This window comes from Lipotes vexillifer, unplaced genomic scaffold (assembly GCF_000442215.2).
Source record: "Lipotes vexillifer unplaced genomic scaffold, Lipotes_vexillifer_v1.1 scaffold1782, whole genome shotgun sequence".
Classification (NCBI taxonomy): domain Eukaryota; kingdom Metazoa; phylum Chordata; class Mammalia; order Artiodactyla; family Lipotidae; genus Lipotes; species Lipotes vexillifer.
In genome coordinates, this window is record NW_006771437.1 from 137410 (window position 1) to 164622 (window position 27213).

The window sequence follows — 27213 nt, forward strand, 5'->3', positions numbered from 1 at the left end:
ATCTTCCCAGACCGGGGCACGAACCCGTGTCCCTTGCATCGGCAGGCGGACTCTCAACCACTGCGCCACCAGGGAAGCCCTATTTTCCCCTTTAATTCCAAAAGCCACACAAAGTTTGCCTAATTTTTTTCATAGAAATTTTTCCCTTTGAATTCATTAGTTTATTTTGTGTGTGTATATATATACATATATATATATATACACACACACATATATATACAAACACACAATCCTTATATAGTTCATATTTAATTCTGTAGTTGTTTATTATTCTTTTTGTTTTGTTTTGTTTTGTTTTGTGTTACGTGGGCCTCTCAGTGTTGTGGCCTCTCCCGTTGCAGAGCACAGGCTCCGGATGCACACGCTCAGCGGCTATGGCTCACGGGCCCAGCCGCTCCACGGCATGTGGGATCTTCCCGGACCGGGGCACGAACCCGTGTCCCCTGCATTGGCAGGCGGACTCTCAACCACTGCGCCACCAGGGAAGCCCTGTTTATTATTCTTAAAGACTTCTAATGAACATAGTTTACAATCCTGGAATCATGAATGACTAGGACTAAAAGCAATCTTAGAAATCATCCAATCTGACACCCTCATTTTAGCAAATGAGAAAAATGAGGCCTAGAGTAATCAAGCGCTTTGTTTAGGGTCTCCTGGCTTCCAGACCAGAGTGCATTCCAGTGTGCCATACTGTCTCTGTGTTGGCAAAGGTACCATTAGAGGGCAATAAGTAAAACTCTGGTAAAGGAGAACAACTAGTAAAGGAGAGCTCTGGCACCGTAATAGATTATTTTTTACCTGTAAAGAGGGCATATATATTTATCAGAACTTAAAACGGAAACTACAATATAACCTTTTTATAATTTGAATTTGTGTTTGAATAGAACTATATCACAGAATATATATTGTTTTTAGGGCTAAGTGTTCCCACCATCCTTGACTTTGATTTCATTACATACTCTACCTGATGGAGCTCTAAACTCTTGTAAAATTCTGAACATTTGACCAGTTTTTATTAGAAAAATTACTGAAGAATTCTAAAACTGCACTGAACTTTAAAAATTGTTTAGCCTAGCTTTCACATTTTGTAGTCAGGTAACTGAAAAACCAATATTACAATAACTTGACTAAAGTCACAAAGCAGTAGCAAAGTGGTCAAAAGCTATGGCTCTTGTCTCCGAAACCTAGAACCCTATCTCCTTCACTACCTTGTGTTGTAATCATTCAACTCAACCCAAACATTAACCCAGTGGAATATGTAATACCTGGTGCCTGTAGAAAGACTTGAAAACAAGATACATTTAGAACTGCAGCTCATGAAAATATCACTAGAAAAAATGTATACCATTTTTAAAGGAGTTATAATAATAATGGAATACCACAAGATAGCTGGCTAAAACATGCTATTTTCAAAGTATCTTGGTTTTCATATGAATTTACAGTTATCTTTAAAATAGTAAAGAATCACCTTTCAATACAAACTCTTATGAAAAAGAACTACTTGCCTATATCAACATTCTTTTAGTAGCAGTAGAGATTGCTATAGTAAACATAAAAGATGGGAGGACAAAAAACAATTCCAAGAGATCAGCAATGATTTAAAACTCATAAGCAGAAATCTTTGGCAGTTTGCATTCTAACTGCAGGCATCACATGACACTTTTATTTCCAGTATTCTGGACAACATTTTAGGACTGAATTTCAATAAACAAATGCTCAGAGGCATTTAGTTCATCTTACCAATTTATTATTGTAGCTCCTCAAATGATGAAAGATTATGAGATAAAATACTGCCATCAATATAAGGTGTTAGGTGTCAAATTATATAAAATATTAATTTGAAAATTGCTTGTCCATTTCAATTAGTAAATAGAAAAGGGCTATTCATAAAGTACTATTAGCCATTTAGGTATTTATATAATCACCATCAGCAAAAACAAAAAAAAGAACAACTAATTTAGAACAAAAGGCAAAAGATGTTTGCAAAATTTCCTTTAATAATGACTGAGTCTGATGCAAATGAATAATAAGAAAGGTTTCTAAGACAGCCAAGCCATATCTAGTTTTCAAAAATGTATTTGTTGTGAATTAAGGGTGCACTTCACTTAATGAAGTTATTTAACTTTAGTAAAGCTAAAGAAAACTAAGATAGGACACTTTAAAAATTAGAATCAGATTAAATTAAAATATTTTGAAAAGATGAATACAAATCTTTATAATAAAGGTATACTTTTTGTTAGGCTGCAGAGGTGTGGGAAAGTACATGTTTTCCAGAATTCAGTGCATTTTGCTATAAAATATTTATTGCAAATATCATTCTTAATAGTTGCTGTGTAATTTCAAACAAACAAAAATTTTGTTAAGCAAAGTGGAAGCCTATCACCCTTGTAAAGTAGTAATAACTTTATGTCAGTTAGGAACCTCTTAGACAAAGGGTGATTGTAATGAGTGGGTCGTTATGAGAATTAAGAGTGAAAAAACTTTGGAACCTGCCAGATCAATACTTTTTTTTCTTCTTGAAGAACACTGAAAACTCTCACCAGAAGTAAAATTGTTTGAGAACAGCTTAGAAACAACCAGTGAGACCAAAAATGTTAAGTACTCTCAGGTTTATAAATAACTTCTTTTTTTTCAAAGTAAATATATGTATATTTTGGAAAAAAACAGACATCACTCATATCTCTCCCCATAAAAATAGGAATGCTTAACCTATCAGCCTGTTGCATTTGAGACATTAAAATGAAAAATGACATCTACGCCCATTAATATCTTCAATGTATAAACAGCACAGCGTGACACATTCTTGAGAGCTGAAGGCTACAAAACCTCTCTGAAACATAAATAACAAAGCACTCAGAAGCATATTTGATGTTGATACTCATCTCTGAGAAAAACACTGCTGCCTAGGCTTCTTATGAAAATAGATGCAGCCCAAATGGATCTCCTGTAATTGGTTTCAGATAGCGAGGTCAGAAGAAATATGATACAAGAAATGATTATGTGGAACAGGCGAAACAAGAATGTTTACACAGGCACTCCCTACTTAAACTGACAAGGGGTGTATACTTTGCAGATAACCAGAACCAAAAAAATTTTGCCAGCAGGATACCCAGAATTTTGCTCCTCATATGCACATATTTTAACCTTTAACATATGACATCTTTAAAATGTCACTTGGAATACTGAGCAAATCGTAAGTTTTCAAACAGAATTTCATTTTTAAATTATCTTCACAAGTGTAGTTGATAATAAGTATATACAGAACCTTCCACAAAGGATACAAATTCCTATTCTGTTTGGTCTTCCTCCCATTATGTTCCCACTAAAGAGAATATACGCATAAATGTAATCTGAAGTCTCATAATGCTATTTAATAGAAGAAAATTAATCATTTAATTGTCATAACCTATTTTCGAACAGCAATCTATCAGAGTGAAATTATGCATCTGTAGTGATTGACCTTTCATTTTATCATGTCTGATACATAATTACACTAAGTTTGTTGGGGAAAAAAAGCTAATTACTAGAAAATATTTTTTTAAATAATTTTTATTTTTGTGTTATGGTATATTTTACATAAAGTTAAAGAATAAACGTGTGTGGATACGTTATGTTTATATTGCGGACCACTATGGAGGTCAAACTGAGAAGCTACGATCGTTTATTTTATGGTACAACAATAAGGGTAATTAATAAAACATCCTATTTACCAATCAAATGTTAGGCTATATTGGCTAAGCATTCATGATGTAGATCCAAAGGAGAGAAAGTCAAGGTATTAAATATGTTATGGAATGGATCCGCAAGTCATCCTCTGCAGCTCTAACGAAGTCCTCAGGGTTCAGGTCCAAACCCAATACTCAGTATATTCCAGTATGGCTCCAAACTCCCAGATGAGCTGAGGCAACCTTGCATAAAATAAACCTGTGAGTTAATGGTAACTAATAGCTAAGACAGGTTTTGTTTTACCAGGTCTCGAATCATACACTCAGTTTAATGGAATGAACACATTCTCCTCCTCTGAGCTGGCATTCCACAGGCTGCACTAAACCATACCAAGTAGTGTGGTATGCATATCTCTATTTCCTTCATTATTCTGCTGCTAATGATAATGAATTGCTAATGAAACACATAAGGAACACTAACATAATCTATAGCAGTACTAAATGTAACTCTTGTTCACATATTAAGGAATTCTGTCCAACTTAAAAATTCTGAAATATGAAAGGTAAAGATGAATTGGAACTAATTTTATTAAAATTAACAGTTTTACAGCATCTCTTTTTCATGGTACATGTTCCAGGAACTACAATAGCTTATGTGTATTCTCTCAGTTATTTCTCTTTCTGCTATAAAATAGTTTATTATTTTTTTTCAAACATACTTTGGATTTACTTTGTGTTTCTCACATACCATCACTTTTTTTTTTTCTCATTATGAGGCTGATACCATCTTTTGCCTGGATATGGATTGAAGACTCATTACTGCTATATTGTTAAAATTTCAAATTGCATATTAGAGATTAACTGAAAATACATTCTGCTAAATTACAGTGTAATACCTGAAAGTAAACTATTATTTGAATCTTATATTCTGGATTTTCTTTACAACTTAAAAGTAAGATTGCAAAAGAGGTAGCATTTAGGAAAATATTTGTAAGAATAAAATACATCAAACATTACTTGTCATTCAAAAAATTTTCTGCAAGTTTGTCCCATGTACCAAGCCAAGAACTAATAAGCATTGCATGCTTGCAGAGGTAGGGGGTGATGTGACATTGTTTTTACCATCAAAGAGCTTACTGTCTAATAAGAAACATGTAGTGTAATGTCAAAAGGCCATAAAAATGTTTTTAGAACATTTCAGGAGTTCATAAGTAGGAGAAATTATTTTCAGTTGGGGAGATCAGATAAAACTTTTATGGGGATATAATATTTGGGCTGAACTCACATGAGAAGTAGTTCATCTTCTGGAGATGACAGAAGGGGACCATGTTAAATAGAAGCAAAGAACATGTGGGGTCATACACAGTAAAAAGAAAATAATTGATCGTGGATAGGACAAGCGCTTAATTTAGGAGTGTTACCTCATGGGAAGGTTGGCTGGAGCTAATTAATGAGTATAACTAAAGAACAAATGGCAAAGAGACTTGACATTATTCAGCAGGTAAGGGCAAATGTTGCTGAATCTGGAAATGATGGGATGCACCTGGCCCAGGTCAATATTGAAGTCATGTCAAATACCGTATGCTAACACATATATATGGAATCTAAGAAAAAAAAATGTCACGAAGAACCTAGGGGTAAGATGGGAATAAAGACACAGACCTACTAGAGAAGGGACTTGAGGATATGGGGAGGGGGAAGGGTAAGCTGAGACAAAGTGAGAGAGTGGCAATGGACATATATACACTACCAAACGTAAAATAGATAGCTAGTGGGAAGTAGCCGCACAGCACAGGGAGATCAGCTCAGTGCTTTGTGACCACCTAGAGGGATGGGATGGGGAGGGTGGGAGGGAGGGAGACACAAGAGGGAAGAGATATAGGAACATATGTATATGTATAACTGATTCACTTTGTTATAAAGCAGAAACTAACACACCATTGTAAAGCAATTATACTCCAATAAAGATGTAAAAAAAAATATTGAAGTCATGTTATGAAGGGCAGATGAGAAGTGATGAAGAGAGTGAGGAAAGATACGAGGTAGAAAGACCACTTAAAACGTATGTGCAACTGTCCAAATAAGAGATAATAAGAATAGTAAGAAACACCAGTTGAAAACAAGAACCACAAGAGGAATGGTCAAAGTAGAATTGGCAGGATTTAGTAACTGGGTTTAGGGTAAAAGCTAGGAAATGGGTAAATGATGACTTCAAATGTTTAAATCAAGGGTCAGGTATAGTTGTGTCACTATTGGAAAAGGGGAAATGAGAATATGAAACACAGGCTTTGGAAAGAAGATGGTGCTGTTTACCTGCTGGCAGGATAACCAAGCAAACGTTTCTTTAGTAGTTACTGATAACGCTGAGCTCTATGCTGAGAGTGTTCAGGCTGACAACAGATTCCCAAAAAAGAGATAGATGGTAGTTAAGACAAAGATAGATAATTAGGTTGCTGGTAAAGAGAATGAAGAGAGAGGAAGAGTCAGGTCCCAAATCTGGGGAACATCTACATACATTTTGTTTAGAGAAGATGAGAAAATAGTGAAAAAGGAAGGCAATGAATGGTAAGGAGAGCACAGTAATAGAAGTCAAGAAATCTTCTGGAAAATGTTGAACACAGAATTGCCATATGACCCAATAATTCCACAACTAGGTATATACCCAAAAGAAATGAAAATATATGCCCACACAAACAGTTGTGCATAACAGCTTTATTTGTAAGAGCCAAAAGATAGGAAAAACCCAAATGTCCATCAACTGATGAATGAATAAACAAAATGTAGTCTATCCAAACAGTGGAATGCTTTCAACCATAAAAGGTTTCTACAACATGGATGAAACTTGAAAACATTATGCTAAGTGAAGGAAGTCACAAAGACTACATACTGCAGGATTCATTTATATAAAATGCCCAGATTAGGCAAATCCAGAGACAAAAAGTAAATTAGTGGTTGCCAGGGGCTGGAGGGAGAGGAGAATGGGGAGTGACTGCTAATGAGAATGGGGTTTCTTTTTAGGGTGGTGAAAATATTCTGAATTTAGAGAGTGGTGATGGTTGTGCAACTTTGTGAATAAACCAAAAGCCACTGAATTGTACACTTTAAAAGGGTAAATTATAGGGCTTCCCTGGTGGCGCAGTGGTTGGGAGTCTGCCTGCCGATGCAGGGGACACGGGTTTGTGCCCTGGTCCAGGAGGATCCCACATGCTGTGGAGCGGCTGGGCCTGTGAGCCATGGCCTCTAAGCCTGTGCGTCCGGAGCCTGTGCTCCGCGACGGGAGAGGCTGCGGTGGTATTTTTTGCGTACCGCAAAAAAAATAAATAAATAAAAATAAAATAAAAGGGTAAATTATAGCATGTAAATTATATTTCATCAAAGCTGTTATATAATTAAATAAAAGAACTGTGATGTCAACTCAAGGAAGTTGAGTTGATATATCTCAAGGAAGCTGGAAAAAAATAAAAGAGGAAAGAATAAAAATGAATGAGTTCTCAAACACCAAAACCTCAAAGAGACTAAGGAGTAATGAAAGTTCTTTTTGAACTTGTTGATAGTTTGCATGTGACCTACTGGATATCAGGTCCCTTAGAGCATTAAAGCAGAAAGTTAGACTGCAGCGAGTTATTGGGGAATCAATGGGGGAAAATCATGGCCATGAGTGCAAACAATTCTTTTGATAAGTTCTGTAAAGACTAAGATAAAAGAGAACTATAGTCTGAGAGGTTTTGTTTTTTGTTGTCTGTTTCAAATAAAGAAAACATGATAATGAGCTGGTCGGGAGAAAGAGAAGCTATAACAAAGGTAAGAGAAATGAGAAAGTCACTAGAGGATTAAGCAGAGTTCCCTGTTAAGCTATACAGTATGTTCCCATCAGTTGTCTATTTTATACAGTACCAACAGTGTATATGTGTCAATACCAATCTCCCAATTCCTCCCACCCCATCCCTTTCCCCCCTTGGTATCCATACATTTGTTCTCTACATCTGTGTCCCTATTTCTGCTTTGCAAATAAGGTCATCTATACCATTTTTCTAGATTCCACATATATGCGTTAATATATGATATTCGTTTTCCTCTTTCTGACTTACTTCACTCTTTGTAACACTCTCTAGGTCCATCCATGTCTCTACAAATGACCCAATGTTGTTCCTTTTTGTGGCTGAGTAATATTCCATTGTATATACGTACCACATCTTCTTTATCCATTCCTATGCTGATGGACATTTAGGTGCTTCCATGTCCTGGCTATTGTAAATAGTGCTGCTATGAACATTGGGGTGCATGTGTCTTTTTGAATTATGGTTTTCTCTGGGTATACGCCCAGTAGTGGTATTGCTGGGTCATATGGTAGTTCTATTTTTAGTTCTTTAAGGAACTTCCATACTGTTCTTCATAGTGGCTGTATCAATTTACATTCCCACCAACAATGCAAGAGGGTTCCCTTCTCTCCGCACCCTCTCCAGCATTTATCGTTTGCAGATTTTTTGATGACGGTCATTCTGACCGGTGTGAGGTGATATCCCATGTGGTTTTGATTTGCATTTCTCTAATGATTGTTGATGTTGAGCATCTTTTCGTGAGTTTGTTGGCCATCTGTATGTCTTCTTTGGAGAAACGTCTATTTAGATTTTACACCCAATTTTTAATTGGGTTGTTTGTTTTTTTGATATTGAGCTGCATGAGCTGCTTGTATATTTTGGAGATTAATCCTTTGTCAGTTGCATCATTTGCAATATTTTCTCCCAATCTGAGGGTTGTCTCTTCATCTTGTTTATGGTTTCCTTTGTTCTGCAAAAGCTTTTAAGTTTAATTAGGTCCCATTTGTTTATTTTTGTTTTTATTTCCATTTCTCTAGGAGGTGGGTCAAAAAAGATCTCACTGCAATTTATGTCAAAGAGTGTTCTGCCTATGTCTTCCTCTAAGAGTTTTATAGTGTTAGGCCTTACATTTAGGTCTTTAATCCATTTTGGGTTTATTTTTGTGTATGGTATTAGGGAATGTTCTAAATGGGAGGGAAATCCAAAAGGTAGGGGATATATGTACATGTATGGCTGATTCATTTTGCTATGCAGTAGAAACTAACACAACATTGTCAAGCAACTATACTCCAATAAAAATTAATTAAAACTACAAAAGAAAAATTCTAGAGATGGATAGTGGTGATGGTTACATAACAATGTGAATATACTTACTGCCACTGAACTGTACACTTAAAAATGATTAAAATGCTAAGTTTTATGTATATTTTATGCCCTCAAAATCCCCAACTCCCAGGCTACTGATGTCCTCCATGTACCCCTGCCTAATAAATTAACTTGTGGAAAACTTCACACTCAACCAATGTTGGCTAAATAGAATTTAATGACTTGTTTGTGCTAAGAGCCTAATGGCATGACTTCTGAAAGCTTACACTTACTTGGGCAATTCCCGCAGTAAACGTATTAAAGCAAAAAAAAAAAAAAAGAAAAAAAAGGCAAGTCACTTGAGGAGACAGAGGCTCAATCAAGAAGCAGGCGCAGGTGGCAGGAGATAGTCTTGTGCGGGGGAAGAAATGCATCATGGCCTGAGACAGGCTGAAGAAAAGAAAGGGATGAGAGGTAATTTCTCTGCAGAGGCAGGAAGAGGAAAGAGTTCACAGTGGACGGTCTCAATGAACTCAGAAAATAAGGAAGTGCAGTTATCTACTGAGAAGGAGAGAAAGATTGGAACTGCTGGAGAAACAAAAGTCAGAAAGCTTTTCTATCATTATTCTGAGAAATATAGCCTGTAGAGTAAAACTGGATATTTAAGATGTGAGGGTATATGCCTACACACACTGATGACATGTCGATACATGGATGTCTTCTGGAATGTTGTCTCCAGAAGTGAATGAAGAGCTGTCTACTTTTCCATTGCTCTAATTTAGTATCATCACTACTCAATCAGAATCTGTTTAAACACTTTACCTGGCCAAAGGCCGTGACACCTCCAATTGTTTCAAGTAGAGAACAAGTGTAAGTGACTTTTATTTATTGTAAGTAAGTCACTTACAATATATGTAATGTTATTGTGCTTTTTTTTTTTTGCGGTACGCGGGCCTCTCACTGTTGTGGCCTCTCCCGTTGCGGAGCACAGGCTCCGGACGCGCAGGCTCAGCGGCCATGGCTCACGGGCCCAGCCGCTCCGCGGCATGTGGGATCTTTCCGGATCGGGGCACGAACTCGTGTCCCCTGCATCAGCGGGCGGACTATCAACCACTGCGCCACCAGGGAAGCCCTCAAGTCAAGACTTTTGAAATTATATAATTCCTCCAGTGGGTATCAGTTCTTCCATGTATCAACAGAAGTACTGGTCAGTTGGGACTGACTCCTGCTTTTTAGCTGTATCGCGACCTTGTTAAATAGATATGTGCATTTGAAATAATGGGCCTGTCATACTGTAATTCCTGAAACTTTAGCTCAGTATTTATTTAGTTCTCTGCAATCTATTCAAGCAGAAAAATGTCCCATTGGATAGGAAGAATATCTTACCAGCTTCATGTCCTATTATATTTTACAAAGTTGTCTCTGAGGCTGAGTGAAAGGGTTTATAACTTTATGAATGTACTGCTGAGCTACACCCTCACCTCCTCCAGGTCCAAATCATCACATCTGCATGAATATACACATACACAATGCGCCCTGTGTTACCCATCACCTGCCCTTAAGGATCTTTTAGTATAGTAGGAAAGATAAAACTATATTCAATATAACCACAGTGCAAAGCAGAAATGTGCTGCTTGCCATTAAAAGCAAGTATAAAAAGTGGCTATGTGGGCTCAGCCAAAACAAAAAAGAAGAAAGGGAGAACAAATGCTTCTTAAGTACTCATTACATGCCAGCTATAATTCCAAGTCCTAGCTCACGCTATCTCACTTCCTTCTCCAACATCCTGCTTTATTGTAGATGTGTAAACTGAAGCTCACTCCAAGTAGTTAGGTTATATATCCAAGCTATTTTCACATATCCTTGAAATGGCATAAGAGATTTGAACAACTATCTGGCTGACTTTGAAGCTCTTGCCCTTTCCAGGAAGGGTGGTCAGGAAGCGTATCTCATTGAAGAGACTTTTATACAGTAAAGGACTTAAGTAAAAAACTGCTTGGGGCATAAAGAGAACAAAATAAATTCTGAGTCACTAGCAGCATTGTTAGTTATGCCAACTAGAACAACGCAAAGAATTCCAAGATCCAATTCAAATTGTTTTTCTTTTTCCTTATTTTTCATGAGGAGAATTAGCCATATAAGATTATATGCTAAACAGAATTTACTAGCCTTAGAAGACAGTGTCTTTGAAGTTACTAAGCACTTGATTCAGGATGCTGGTTACAGAGAAGACGAAAACTTTTAATAATCACCTTCTATCACAACCAAACACAAAAGAAGCATGAAACAATAGGTACTATGTTCTCATGCATTCAGAAGTAGGATTGCCAGATAAAATAGAGGATGCCTGGTTAAATTTGAATTTATTTGTATTTTTACTTGCTAAATCTGGCAACCCTGGCTAGAAAAGTTAATATTTCAGAAAATGTTGCCAAGACACGGGGATTTTTTACACCAAGCTTTTCATTGAAAGGTAAATACTATTTATCTCATCAGAGGAAATGTTTTTCAGTCCTAATAAGTAATGAAGTCATCTTAACTATATTTTACAGGTTAGCTTAGGGGAGTGAGTTGAGGGCTTGGGCTGGGCTGCTTTTCTGTGAGAAAGAATGCTCATGTGACCACTAAGGCATCGCAAAAGGATGAGGTGGACCCCCCAGAGGACAAGTAAGTGCACCAGTTTTCAAAACAGCCAGACCAAGCAAAGCAGAGGAAAAGTTTCTTTTAGAGTTCTTATTTTAGCTTCCTGCAATCAAGACACAGATAAGAAAAATGCAAAACTTTTGTTCTCTATTTACCCTGCCCTTAGCAAGGATGAGAATCGGTAGCCAGGAAGCCCGAGGCAAAGATTATGACCCTGCTTGGCACCAAGGGGAGATGCTAACAGGAGAACTAAAGGAAAGAGCCTTGAGGCGGAGAGCCTCTGTATACTAACCCAGAAGCTAACTAGGCAGGTGCCAGAGGAGGAAAGAGGTGGAGAGAGTAAAACCATTTGAGAAGAGAGAGGACTTGATTAGTTCAGGTGCATACACAGGGGGTTCAGAACCGGTAAAGGAAAGCTCCTACAGCTAAAATTAGAGTGTTCTTAGAAACAAAATGACAGAGTTGCCAAAGAGGCCTCAGAAATTCCAAGTTCTAATTGCAGCCCCATTCCAAGTTGCTGTATGACCTCATCCCTATCAATGAGAGCTCTGAACAAACGCCTTCTTCCCAACAGCTTACAATTTACCAGTCTCGCAGGGCAATCTAAAGAATGAAACATAAAACTCACTGGATAGAGGAAATGCTAGTCATTGACAACCAATTGCTGTAGAAGCATTGTGATTATTCAAAAAATACTGATCAAATGAATGGAAGAAGGAATATATATTAAGAAAATAGTTGGAATTTTGTGTTTTTAGGCTATGTTATTCACAATGCAAATTATGAAACATATATGCCTGTGTGATACATTATGAAGCTAATTCACAAAGATAGATTTTAGAGATCTTGGGCAAATTCACCTTAAGAGGAACCCATTTTGCGAGGGTATTTCCATTTTGTGTTCCACCTATTACCACATTTAGGTTAAATTCTCCTCAGCAGCGGAATTGTAGTCATCCACGTTATAATGTGCACACAAGTGTTCTTTATTTATTTATTTATTTATTTTTTATTTTTTTGCAGTACGCGGACCTCTCACTGTTGTGGCCTCTCCCATTGCGGAGCACAGGCTCCGGACGCGCAGGCTCAGCAGCCATGGCTCACAGGCCTAGCCGCTCCGTGGTATGTGGGATCTTCCCGGACCGGGGCACGAACCCGTGTCCCCTGCATCGACAGGCGGACTCTCAACCACTGCGCCACCAGGCAAGCCCCAAGTTTTCTTTAGAATAAAATAAAATGTAAACTAATGGTGATAATAGTCATCACCTTAACACATCAATAATTATACATCTATGTAATTTCATGAAGTCTTCTGGGCTTTTGTCCTAAAATTCTTCTCAAGCTCCCTGAGTTTTTAAAATTTAACTCAATCAAAGAAGGTACAGTATATCTCTGATTTAAAAATCATTTCTTATAGTTAATTGTCTGTAATAATGACTCATAGAAACATGCATATAAATTAAAAATGTATAAATATCCACAAAGAAAATAGCACCCCTTGGTAAAAATCAACAGTTCAAGAATCAGAAGGTAGGAGGGCCCAGAAAGGTTTCCTGCTTATAGGAAATGATAAGAAATAAAGTTCCTAAAGGTGACTATCCCTCTACTGTTTTCCTTTCACTCTCTAGCTTAGTTCCACTGCAATGAGACTTAAGACTAGGAAGGCTGGGAGAAAAAACTGTTTCTCCAACAAACTCCGGTCAGTTGCCCACTTGTTGAAGATAAATGTAAAATCCAAGCCCAAGGAACAAGTCTTTGCACCTTGCTTTAGCAAAAGCAGCATTTCTATTCAAAAACCTAACTCTTCTGACAATCTTACTTGTTGGGTGAACACATTCAATTACCCTTAATATCTAGTACTCTAAGCTTCTTAATGGATGGAAATGTTTCTAAACAATTTTTATGTTTCCAAGAATGCACATTACAGTAGCATGCACCTAATCACTCAAAAGACATTTACTTGGAAATCTTGTTTCTTTAGGCTTTTCTAAGCTTGTAAAACACATGAAGAACTTAGCTGGCTCCAGATATTCGAGCTGTAGCTTGTAGGCTAAGGGAAGAAACCTAGCGTTCCCTCCAGGGAGAGTCACAGTGCCTTGCACATGGTGAATCCCCTTCAATCCTTCACATGTGACTCTGGATGCCTGACTTGTGATCTACAGCACTGAAATTAGCATAAATAAGACTTCTTTTCCTTTGTCTAGTTATGTTAAAATGTTTTATCCATGACTTTTCCAACATTATCTTTTTCATTTTTTTAAAAGTCAAAATCTAAAAGAAAAATTACTGTTGATTATCATAATAAAAACTTTATCTCACTTTCTTCAGTTAGAGTCCTTCAATTATTTTAGGGAGATTGTTTAGGTAGAAAAGGAAATTATTCTCTAATCTGCCTTTTAATCATATGTCTAGAAAAAGAATCTACACACATGGGTATTTTTATCATTCAGTTTAAGAATTTGCTAACATAATGCAAGTATTTTTCATGCTCTTCTAGATTCAGTTACTTACAAAATTAGAATTCTATTGAAATCTTTTTAATATTTACTAACATCCATGTACTCATAAAGAAATACTCTATGTGAAAGGATAATTTACTTAGGCAAAGACGATACAGCTGTTTGGAATTTTTAAAAACTTCAAATCCAGCAAAGCACACCATTACTTCCAATTCTTAGAAAGCTTATTTTCATTTAATGTAATTCTCCTGATTGATATTTATGCTTTTCCAATTTTTGCAATTTTAACTAACACTGCAATGAACTTCCTCGTAATTCAGCTTCGCAATTATCTCTCAAAAGTTTAATTTTGGGGTCAAATCACACTCAGATAATAAATTTTGACACACATTATCATGCTTCCCCAGAATGGCAGTACACATTTGCAATCCCACCACAGTGTATGAATGTCCATCCATCAGACTCAACAATACTGTGCATTATCACTCCTTTTCAGTCTTTTTAAACTAACAGGCAAAAGTACTTCATTTAATTGGCTTTCCTTCCCTTATTAGAAATTGGTGTTTCAAAAAACATATCCAACATCTAAATAAATGTAGATTTTTTTTGGTAGTCTCACTTAAAATTAGTGAATTGGATGGGCCACTGTATCAGATATTTCACTCATTCAACTAATATTTATAAAGTCTTTACTCTGTCAGACACTAGAGATAAAAATATGGACAGGACAAGCCTGTCCTCTCAGAGTTTGCCATTTAATCACTGACAAGTACACAATTACCTGATAGTGTTGCTTTTAGTCTTTTTGTTATTTCATTATGTTACACACTATATGACATAGATCACTAAACTTTACTGGTCACGCTCTGCCTTTAAAATGAATTATCCACAGTATGGTACCTGAAAATAGTGTGAGGAAGAACTCTTCATTAAAAAACATAAAAATCCCACATGAAGTGAACTCCATGTGGTTGGTGATTATGAAGGAAGACTGTATTTTGAAATATGAAAAAGTAATGTCACTGCATTCCAGTAGCAAGTTTTCTATAAGGTAAGAGAAAAACCTTTTAAAAAGCAAATAAACCACAGGATTGATAAGGACTTAGTTACCTTATCCTGTGACAGAGCATGTGCTAAAATTTCTTTCAAAAGCGGCTAACGTTTTTTCAGATATAAAGCTTCTGCCCAAAGGAGTAAGCTGTTTAACCATACATTTTTAAGAAAAACGCTTTCCAATTTAATGTTTCTCCTCTTCAAATTAATCATTTTGGCTTGTTATCAGAAAGGAAGCATATGAAAGAATGCTTATAGAAAGATGGATAGTTAAAACTGGAAATTAAAACTTTATTTCTGAGGGTCACACTGGGAAGATACTTTGCAATCTTGGAGAAATCCCAATTGGCCTTTGCTCAAAATGGCGCTCTTCTCCCAATGTCTCAAAAGATATTAAACCTTTCATAGCAGGGGGATTTTGTTGCCCCCCGCAAAGGTTTCTTATGATTGCAGAATGATCTATTAAAGAACTGCACACTTTCTCATGGAGGACACATTTTGGCACTCTCTTGTAATTATCTTCATTTACATACTGGCACCTAACAGACCACTCACCAGAGTGGAACAATAAGCTGCTCTTGCTCTCATCATCTTTATGTTGAAGTTAAGCCATTAACTGAATCCTGAGACATGCTATTGTGAAGTCCCCTGGCATTTCTGCTGCTATCACTCGTCTGTTGTTATAGAAGAATGTTCACTGCCAGAATCCTCTGGCAGAAACTCAATTTCTGAGTCCAATACTAATTCATTACAAAGTCTGCAACAGCTGAGACACTGGTATACACAAATGAGGCATTCTGAAATTTGAGGACAAATCCAAAATACACACTCAGGACCTTCCTGTGATTCCATGGCCATGGATACAGCTGTAAAAAAAAAGGAGACCCTGTCAACATCTCACCCTGCCAACGCAAAATTAGACCCTCGTGACCTGAGCCTCTATGGTATTGTTATCTCCTAGCTCTTTTTATTATGCGCTGTTTTTAAAGGCCTCAGCTATGTCATATTTCATGTGCCTTGGAAACACAGAGACGAGACATGTAATGTATGGGGATAACATAAAGAACACCTTGAGCACACCTATCCACAGGGCAGTCACCATTCTGTGAAATAAAAAGGTGCCCCAAAGATGAGTTAGATGATAACCACCAGGGAAAAGCCACGAGTTGGACAGAAGCATAGTACAATGTAGGAAGGGTGACAGTGATTTTAAAAAGTGACAGAGAACAGTAAAACATTTTAAATTTATTTTATTTCTATGGCTACTTACTTTAAGAATGATATCAAGTTACTAAGAAAGTGATGAAGTCCACCAACATTTTCAATTCCTTACAGTTTAATAGAATCTTTGGGTCAAAATGCCACTATTATATGCAACTCTTAGAAAACTGTCTTTATTACATAGTGGTACCTGTAATATATCTCATTGGCAAGTGCTATTTCCACAAAGTTAGTCAATGAACTAAAATGTTCAATCAATGAAAATTTTTTATATACCAGGAAAATAAGAACATATTTAAATATCAAAAATTTAACTGAGGGCTTCCCTGGTGGCGCAGTGGTTGAGAGTCCGCCTGCCGATGCAGGGGACACGGGTTTGTGCCCCGGTCCAGGAAGATCCCACATGCCGCAGAGCGGCTAGGCCCGTGAGCCGTGGCCACTGAGCCTGCGCGTCCGGAGCCTGTGCTCCGCAACAGGACAGGCCACAACAGTGAGAGGCCCACCCACCGCAAAAAAAGAAAAAAAAAAATTTAACTGAATATTGGTGAATACAGCTAATTTACAAATAGTATGTGAAATATTAACCCTTTGCTTAAATATGAAAATGAATATATTTCAAAATACATATTCAAACTTATTTTGTAATTCTATATACACTGGTATGAATAGGGAAAAACAACATGTACAGACATAGAAATATAATAGAGGTTCTTTCTATCAGTTACCTGGAAATGTTTTAAAAATCAAGTTAAAATATATACTCAGTATAAATAAACTATATACTCAGGGGTGGCCATAAGGTCACAAGTATTTTTGCATATCATAAATAAATCCTAGCAATTTTAGCCTCTATTTTGCTTTAAAATAGGCAAGAGTTTGTCATTTGCTATATGCCCTTTGTTCATAATCTATAAGAAAGGGTAATTTAACACTGAGTATTCCCAATGAACATTTAAACAAGAAAACTCTAGTATGCCAGATTCTAAACATTAGGACTTTTTAGCTGAAATTTACCTCTAAGAGGAAATGGTTTACTCTGCAGATTTATGTTTAAATAGGACTTCAGAAAGAATGTGAAAAATCATGCTAAATTCTCATTTCAATTCACTTAGGACATCTAACCTGATGGTTCCCTACCTAGATAGTCATCAGAATCACACAGGAGACTATGTTATAAAGAGAAAGTCTTGCACTTGCAAAGATTCTGATTTAATTAGGTTTGAGGAGGGATCCAAGAACATCAATTTTTAAAAACACCCCAAGTGATTCTGATGATTACCCAAGTCTGAGAACTATTGCTCTACTAGGTACCATTCTGACACTCTTGGTAACTATAGTCATGTTTATTACTATTATTATTATTCACTATAATGATATCACAAAGCATTATATAATGCATAGGGGGGCCAAGACATCACCGGGCCATTCCTTGGTTCCATTCCCACCACACTTTACTCATTACTGACACTACTATGGCAGAAATCAAACATTTTAAAGCTGGGGAAAAAAGGCTTTGAAAATATTTTATTAAATTCCCTCACATGGTACCGTGGAAGTAGGCCTAGAGAGGTTAAGTAATTTTTCATGGTCACAGCTTTTTTTAACAGTGTTAATTTGACTCCAAGAATTTCAATTTTTTCTTTTTCTTTTTCTCACTATCATATCAATTTTAGAGCGGTGGGATAGGGAGGATGGGAGGGAGACAAGAGGGAGGAGATATGGGGATATATGTATATGTATAGCTGATTCCCTTTGTTATAAAGCAGAAACTAACACACCATTGTAAAGCAATTATACTCCAATAAAGATGTTAAAAAAATTACGACTTTTAAATAATTCATATTCCCATTTAATTCCCAGATTACCCTTCTTCAAGATCCTATTCTTTACGCATTCCACCCTCCCTAGAGAAGCAAATCAAAAACCAGTGGGCAAGCCTTTGGCCTGGTCTCCTCATTCACACTTTGAGAAACTTCTCCCTGTGCTTCTAAGGGAATTGTTGTATGAAGTGACTTATATCTCACTCCCTTTACTGTCAGGTCCAGAGGGTCTCAGAGATCTGGAATCAGGCAAAAGGATCTAGAGACTCTATTACTATTATTTTAGTTACATTACAGTTAAATAAGCTTTTGAGGGTTGGTATGGGATCATATACAACATTGTTTCTATGAGAACAGGAATTCCTGTTTGTGAACAACAGGCTCAGAAATGGTTACGTGCAACAAAACTTATTAGTAAGTTGGGGACAGCCTGTTGGTATATCTTAGTTAATGAAAGCATTCATAAACATGCTTCTCTCATATCAAGGTCTGTGCCTTTCTGTTCACTTTGAAAAGGTCTTGCAATAACATAAATTGGAGAAACCTGTAAACAAGCACGAAGAACATGTTTTTTAATAAGTATAAAGCCAATGACCAATTATACTGAAAAAGAAGAGAATACCCAAATTACACTCAAACAAAATCAAAGTCTTAAGTTATAACAATTTCCAGCTGATTAATTAGTAAAGCTATATAATATGGCTGAGCATTTAAACCAGAATTTATTCTACCACTTTCCCATTTAAGTTTTGTTGTTACTGTTGTTTTTGAAGTTTTTTCTTATAGGGACGAAGTATTTTATGCTGAAAATCAATTACAAGCATAATTATTTAAAAATACAACATATGCAAAGCAAATGATTATGCACAATGAAATTTTAGCAATTAAATGTAACCTCAGATTTATAGAAAAGGCTTTCTTGAGAAAAATAATGTAAGCAAAAGTTAGTTGAAAAGACCACAGTGGAATATTCTTCTTTAAAGTTACTAACGAATTATGAATTTGATGTACCATTAGTAAGAACTAATGGTTTTTATTTTGTAGCATAACTGTCTAGCCACCAATCCCTGAAGTTTAACTTCTCCTCTATTGCATTCCAATACATGTCCTAAGGCAAGTTGTCTGATAAATTCTCCTCTAAAGATTTGGCTGTTCTTTGGTTCTCCACTGAATTTATTCCTTTTTTCCCCCAACATACACATTGATGCAAAAGCTTTCTGTTTCTTTGATTCATATCTTTTTTCTCTGCACCAGCACACAACCAGTTTGTACCAAGAGACAGAGAGAAATGTCAGTATGTGTTTTTTAAAGTGCCCTTTATTCTACCTTTATATCCATTTGGTTCAAAAGATTACACATTTGTCTATAAAAAGTCTTAACTTGAGGAAAAGTTTGAAATTATAAAATCAACCTTGTAAGTTATGAATATGAAAAATGAGGCCTTTCACAGAGGCAAAATTTAAGTCTGAACTACATCTCTATTCCTATCTTCTTATCATCCTATTTTTACTTGCCATATACTGCCAACCCATTTCCTCTGCTTTTCTTTACTAAGCCTTAAACACCAGATAATTGGCATAGCCATACAGAGATTAATTGGATGCAACAGACACTGGCCTTCAGGAATTTAGCTAAAACAGAATAACACATCAATGATGGAAAATGAAAACGATGTTTCAAACTGTGTTTCAAACTATGTAGTTTAATTACACTGAGCTGAAAATTTTGGTTCGTCTCATTCAGCAGGTCTCATCTGAAGACTTTCAATGTGAAAGTTTAAAACAGGACACAGCAACGTGAATCTAACTTCTTATAAGCTATGAAGGTGGTGTGGACAAAAAAGAACTGTGAGCTTCTCTTCCTCTGCTCGTCTTTCAAACATGTTTCCCGGTTCTCATTCACCTTCCTTCTTCTTATCACTCTACACATTGGCTGCTACTTCTCAGCCTTCTTTGCATGTCTTCTACCCCCTCTAAATCTTGAAGTGTTTTAAGCGCCCAGGCATGTCTGGATGTCTTCTCTTCCCTTCTATGCCCATCTCTCTCTTCTCTCACTCATTAGGTGCTCTTATTCAGACTCATGATCTTTAATACCATCTATATGCTGACAATGCAGATTTATATCTCCAGCTCCCATGCCTCCCATGAACTCAATGTGTACGTCCATTTTTCTTGATCATGCCACTTGCCTCTCAAATAAACATATGGAATTTATCAATTCATCAACTGAACTGCCTCCAATGCAGTAACAAGAGCCTCCCCCCAAAAAACAAATGAACAAAACAAACAAAAAAGACAAATCAAAGCCAAATAAAGCAAGCAAAGAAAAAAAAAAACGGTTGCTCTTTCTCAACTCACCAATTTGGACAAACCCTAAATGCTGCAGTCATTCCTGATTCCTCTTTATCTTTCACATCCCTTCACAGCAAGTCCAAATCTAATCAGTAAAATATCTGGAACGCATCCAGCATTTGTGAAACTTCAGATCACTTCCGCTGCAACCAGCCTAGTCCAAGCTCCCGTCATTTTTTTCCCCCCTGCAGGGTCCTGACATTCCTCCCCACCCACCGCCCTCGCAGCCTGATCCTCTATCTAGGCTGGGCGGCCCAGACCCGTGTGACCAGGGCTGCTTTTCACAGATAACTTGAGGGTCTGCCCAAAATCTAAGTCCCTCCTTCAGCAAGTTTATTTTTGGGCATCCCAGAGTCTGACTCTGACACACTGACCCAGTTCTTCCTTGTGTGTTTGTGTGTGTGTATATGTGTGTGTGTGTGTGCGCGTGTGTGTATGTGGTGTTGCTAGAACTAGCCCAGCACCTTCGGAAGGAGTTCGGCCACAGTGTGGTTTGAAAATGGACAACTGGAAATGTCCTTAATTAGGTGACATGAAGGCAGGTAACATGGATTCTGGTGGAGAGGGGTAGGGGCATGGATTTGTTGAGGTAGAGGGCAAGCATGGTCACTGTCCTGGATAAGCCAAGTTTTAAGTAGCATTTAGGGATCAACAGAATTAGGGGGTTTGTTTGTTTTGTTTTTGTTTTAAATTTTTATTCAATTTATTTAAACTAAAAAACCCCCCTAAAAACAACAAAACACCCAGTTCACCCATTCCCACCCCCGCCACCCCACACCACTGCAACCAACAATTTGTTCTCTGTATCAATGAGCATTTATTTATTTTTTTTTAGATTCCACATGTAAGAGAGATCATATATTACTTGTCTTTTTCTGTCTGACTTATTTCACTTAGCATAATACCCTATAGATCCATCCATACTGTCACAACTGGCAAGATTTCATTCCTTTTTATGGCTGAATAATACCTTTATCTCTATCTATCTATCATCTATCTATCTATCTATCCATCCATCCCACAATTTCTTTATCGATTCATCAATCAATGGACACAAGTCATTTCCATTCTTGGCTATTGTAAACAATGCTGCAATGAACATGGGGATGCATATATCTTTTTTAATTAGTGTTTTTGTTTTCTTTAGGTAGATACCCAGAAGTGGAATTGCTGGATCATATGGCAGTTCTATTTTTAATTTTTTGAGGAATCTCTGTACTGTTTTCCACAGTGGTTGCACCAATTTACATTCCCACTGACACTGCACAAAGTTTCCCTTTTATCCACACCCTTGCCAACACTTACTATTTTTTTAATCTTTTTAATAATAACCATTCTAAGAGTTGTGAGATGATATCTCACTGTGGTTTTGACTTGCATTTCTCTGATGATTAGTGATGTTGAACATCTTTTCATGTATCTGTTGGCCAGCTGTATGTGTTCTTTGGAAAAATGTCTCTTCAGATATTCTTCCCCTTTTTAAATTGGATTATTTGTTTTTTTGCTATTGAATTATATGAGTTTTTTATATATCTTGAATATTAGCCCCTTTTCAGATATATGATTTACAATGATTTTCTCCTATTCCATCCATAGATTGCCTTTTCATTTCACTGATTGTTTCTTTTGCTGTGCAGAAGACTTTTATCCCCTTTGCTTACTCTGTTCCAGACACACTGATCTCCTTGCTAAACCTCAGAGAGAGTACAGTCCTATCTCAAAGCCTCATCAGAGAGGTCTTTTGACTGACCTATTAAAATAGCACCCCTATGTGACTCTATCCCATTAGCCTCCAACTTTATTTTTCATTATAGCTTTTATCATTACACTATAATATCTATTTGCTTATTGGCCATCTCCCAAAGTAAAGAATGTAAAGTCCATGAAGGCAGAAACTTTAGTGTGTGTGTGTGTGTGTGTGTGTGTGTGTGTGTGTGTGTGTACAACTCCAGTGCTAAGAATAGTACCTTACATATAGTAGGTGCTTAATAAATACTTATCCAAAGAATGAACAAATTAGTAAATATGTATACTCCAAATAATAGCATGGCTTTAGCTATCATATAATATTAAAATCTCCCAATTCCCTATCTCTGATATAAAACACCCTAATATTTACAGATTCAGATCTATATTTCTAATTGTTGAAAAAACGTTTCCACTTGGATGTCCCACAGACATCGCCAACCCAAATACATCCAAAAGTGAACTCATCCCTGACCTCAAATCTTATTCACACAATTTTGATTAAGATGATTGGCAGTCCCCCAACTTCCACAAACAAAGAATATTAGAGACGTGCTTGATTTATTCCTTTCCTTATACCCCTCTATACCCAGTCCAATCCATCCCCAAGTCTTGTCAATGCTGCTTTTTAAACACTTTTTTGTATTCATTTCCCTTTCATCACCACAAATATTGCCTCTGTATTATCTCTCGATGACGAATAATGATCTGAACACCCAAGCTTTGTTCTTAAGGCTTAAGTCCAGTCAATCCTTCCTAATGCTGTTTCTCCAGCCTTATAAAATTCAAACTTGACTCTGTCATTCTCTACTAAAAAGCTCTTTAATGGCTCACATTTCTAAAACAGAATTAACAGGTTAAAAGTGAGGACTGGGTCTTAGGGCTCCTTCATCTCTCCCTAATTGTTATCCCTAAGGAGACTGTTGAGCTTTCTTCCCACTTAAGTATCCTGTATGACAGTTCATCCAAAGCACTGAAGGCCACGTACTCTTAAATGACTAGACTATAAGTTCCATGCAGGTAAGTCAGGATCATGTCAGTTTAATTCATTCATGTAGCCTCAGCTTTTAACTCACTGTACTCCACAGTTAGGTGCTAACAAACATTTGCTAAAGGAATGAATGGCTCTATACTTTTGGACTGAATGATCCTTCTTGCCAGGAAAAGCTTTTTCCCTTCCTGCCCTTCCCTCCTTTTGCATACTTTTCAAACCCCTACACATCTTTCAAAACTAAGCTTGAATTTCACTTTCTCTGCAAGGAGTTTCTTAACCTTCCCAAGCAGAAAGAAGTTCTGCCTTGTTATTCCATAGCCCATCCATTATCTATCACATTTAAAACAACAATTATTTAATAAACTATGTTCTTTTTCATTAATTATTTGATAAAAATATGTGTATGCTCAAAGGTAAGGAATATTTCCAATTTATTAATTTTTTAATTTCTAAGAATTTATTTACAACAATTTCTGGCGTATAGCATGTACTGACTGTTTTGCTGGATGAATACTAAATATTATCTTTTGCACTTAGGTGAAAGGAATTAATTTATATCCATTTTTTGTGGCAGAACCATTTAGTTGTGCACTCAATATACACTGCTTCCTTCTTCCTTACTAACATAAACATGATTTTACTGGAGAAGGAAATGTGTCCTGGTGAAAACTATATTTCTCTGTCTCCTTTAAAGTTAGGGGTAGCTACGGGACATAGTTCTTATGGCTGAGACATTAGCAAAAGTTTGCAGTGGACTTCAGTAAAAGGCTTTGCTGTCCTTTTTGCCCTTCTCCCCACATGTATGGGGATACAGTCCTCATTATCTTGTGATTGACTACAAGGGATGGGCCAAGAATATTACCAAAACTTCAGCAGTGACACTTTTCAGCCATTGAGTCAATACTAGCAAACGATAACTTCCAGGATTCTTGGTTTGATGTGAAAAATTAAATTCCTAATTTGTTTAGATCTCAGCTTTTAATATCTCTCTTGTGTCTGAACACAATTCTTAACTAATAAGAGGATCTTGAACAGTGGAGCATTATCCTTGAGATGAAGAATATATTTATAGTTCTGAGATCCAGTTCAACTTCAACTTCTGGTCAGAATAAGTATTATCATTCTATGTACACAATAGTAAAACTGCATCCTGGAAAACACATCACATTATGAATAATGAATCACTGTCATTAAAATATTACTCCCAATAGCCCCACTTCTACTTGCTAAGATAGTTTTGAAAAGAAATTCATAGATTTTTAGACTCCTGGAAAGAAAAAAATCAGGTTGGACTTTTAATAGATTTTCCATTTTGCCTAATTAAATACATGGCTCTTTAGTTACGGATACAAAAGTTTGGTTTTCATTCCTCTGCAGATGTGGTAAGGATCTGACTTCATAAGAATCTATTACTTTCCAAGAAGCCAACTGATAGTGTTGCTTTGGGTTTTAAACATCTCCAACAGTATTTATTTTCAGAGGTGAGTAGTCATTAGAGATGGTTAAGCATAGCATTATGATACTTTTTTTTTTTTTTATCATTGAAACACTTCTTTTTACAGTTTAAAGGCCTAATATAAGAAACTGAGATATCCTACACAAAGCTTCATTCTCATAAAACAAGCACACACATTCCAGCCCACAGTGAATTTAGCTTATGAACTATATATCTCCTCAAAGTTTCTAATTCATTCATTGATCCATCCATTCAATGAGGAATGCCCAGTGAGTGCTAATCATTGAGCAAGTCATTGATGCAATCTGGCCAGTCCTGGAGCCCTAAGAACTTTGAATTCTTACAATATTTGAAACAATGTTACAGATACCTAAATGAGGTTACAGTAAACATGAAATATTTTATATTATCTTTAATACTGACATTTAAACATCTTCAAGAAATCTGTCTCTATGTAAGCATAAAACTAAAGAAAAAAGGGAAAACATCCTTAATGCCCTTCGATGTTTCAAGTGAATGTTTCAAGTGGGAATAAATCTCAAACAATTATTCAAAGAGGTGACATAGGAGTGATGAAGAAAATTTGGTGACTTATGATTAAGTTTTTTAATATTAACATTTTTGTATTACTAATACTTGATTTCTTCCCTATTTCTCTGCCATGTTTTTGCCTTGGTTTAGATGATAGTGCACCTATTTAATTAGTATGATACTACCATGATTATTGATAACTTAAGACCTCAATTTTTTGAAAAAATAAAAGTAATTGTGGAGATGCAAGAATTATACTAACATAAAAACAAAGTAGAAACAAAACAAATTATAAACAAAGACAGCAAATGTAGATCAAGATAGTTTAAGCTTGCCAAAGTTCATGCAGCAATATATGGGTAACCGATCTTGATTATCTGGTAGATTGCTCAATCTCATTGTTTATGTCTCCTTAGGATGAATAAGCATAAAGCAGTTCGATTATGTTATCAACCTATTAGTTCATTCACTAAGCAAATATTTACTGAGCATCTATTAAGTGCTACGTACTGTTGTACGTCAGCTTATCTGCTAGTTTTTAAAATTTGGTGATAGAAATTGCAAAGAGAAAAAGGTGGTGGATTTTAAGGTATTTCAAAGAACTATAAGTGGCAAATAGAATAAATAAAGACATGTTCAGGAAACAGCATGCTCAGGAAGAAGCAAGTAGAATGGAGTTTGGGACTGGCATGACTATCAAGCCCCCCCCAACCACTCCCTTTATCCATAACAGACATAACTACTCCATAGCATTTTTAACCACCGAAGACAGATGAAACCTCAGATCAGAATCCTTCCAAACATAGAAAATTAACTATTGGTGCATGTAAGATAATATCTATTTGCCATTTATGCCACAGTAAATCTGACAGAAATGGAGAACTCAAAAAGAAGTTGTAACAGGTTAGTAAGAGCTTTCTGGACTTGTTCTGAAATCAATTAGCATAGAAACGTGTGTTGTGTGTGTGTGTGTGTGTTTAAGAGAGTGATTATCCTAATTTTATCTATTCTTTAATCTCCAAATAATTAAAAATAATTTATAGCAACTTGAACACTTAAGCTAAGTGTTGCCAAGTAGAAGTCCTGCTGACCTGCCTTAATTAGCAGAAAAGTATAGTTTGTAATTAGCACATTATTTATATGAGAATGAGTGCTCCTACATGAGTTCAAGTGTTTGAAAACAACTTGAATCCTTAAATCCTTCCCCCCATAATCTTGATTTAATGAGTAACTTGTTTAATTAACCTGAGGTTTATTATATAAATTAGTGACACTTTATTCCAAAAGAGAGAGAGAGAGTGAGAGAGAGACAACAAAGGAGGAAAGAGAAAGAGCTGTGTTGGAGGACTTGTGTATATGAAAATGCAACGGCGTGATTTTAATGGATAAGTAAACAACTAATAGTTACAATAAATCAGTTAATTTCTAGTTAAAAGCAGTCAAACTACTTGGCTCGTCTAGAGATGTATTTTGAGTTCAGGTTGTTCTAGTGAAAAAAACGAAACAACACTGATGTCAAAGCTGAGTGAGATCCTTAACTTTTCCTTTTTTTTTTTTTTTTAATCCCATACCAAATGCTTTTAAACAAGTCATTTAATCTGTCTACCTGATAGGGAAAAGAAGGGGTCACAAAGAGGTTATGACTATGTTCACATGATTCCAAACATCTGGATGAAACCTGAAAAATTTATCCATATATTACATATATGGAAAACATCTGTCTATTTGCATAATTTGCTTAGTTTTCATCCAGATGCTTATCTTGTTGACACAACCTTCTCTGCGTGACTTTTTCTCTTTTGGGTGAATAGTGATGCAGCCTCTTCTCAAATATTTTAATAGGTAAACCATAGCTATAAAATAGGACATTTATTACAAACATTTTTATATAGCTTCAGTAGATTTTGCTTTAAAGAGTAAGTAAAATTACAGTGGGGCTATTTGTAATACTGACATCGAGGGACAGAAATTACTCCTGTCATTGGTTAACTGTGGTACATCAGCCTTTTACTTTACAAATGTTGCTGAGAGCATAATCTACACAAATATAGGTAAAAAGGCAGGATATTATCCTCATGGTTCAGCATTCTTTTGAGAAATTTAAATGAAAGAAACTGAAAAATTTGTCAAGGTAAGTAGAAAAAACGGTGA